We start from the raw sequence: 558 nt of genomic DNA on the forward strand, positions 1-558 counted from the left end.
TCCAATTGAGTTTCCAGAACGTGAGAGCCCAGGCCGATACCCGGCAGTCTGGGAGCTGCTGGGAGAAGCGCGGGGCGGGTGTTCGGAAAGCACGGGCCCGGGCGCCGGGTACGGGGCCTGATGCTTAGCGCGCCCAGGTCTGACGGCTCAAGGGGGCGACGAGCATCCACTACCTGCCCCTCTCCTCCGGCCTCCTGTGACTCAGGACGGCTCGACTGGGGACCCTAAAGGCGGGGCATGGACCCTGGGAGGAGGAGTTGCGGAGGGCGGAGGGCAGAGCTTAGCGCCTCGGCCCCGGCTCGGACCCCGCGAGGCCCCGGTGCCCTCTCCCCGGAGTGCAGGTTTGGAAGGCGGGAGGCCTCGCCCGGCCGCCGCCTCGGCTGCTCGGGTCCCCATATATAGTCATATCCACCGTCAACTGGGAGGCCGGCAGGCAGCAGCAAATGGGCGAGCGGCCCCCGCGGGAGCAGCGGGGAGGGCGCAGGGGGCGGAGGGAGGAGAGGGGAAAAGGGGGCAGGAGAAAAAAGCTTTTCCAAAAAAGTATTGGCTGTCTTGAGG

Source organism: Grampus griseus (assembly GCF_964374135.1).
Source record: "Grampus griseus genome assembly, chromosome: 2".
Classification (NCBI taxonomy): domain Eukaryota; kingdom Metazoa; phylum Chordata; class Mammalia; order Artiodactyla; family Delphinidae; genus Grampus; species Grampus griseus.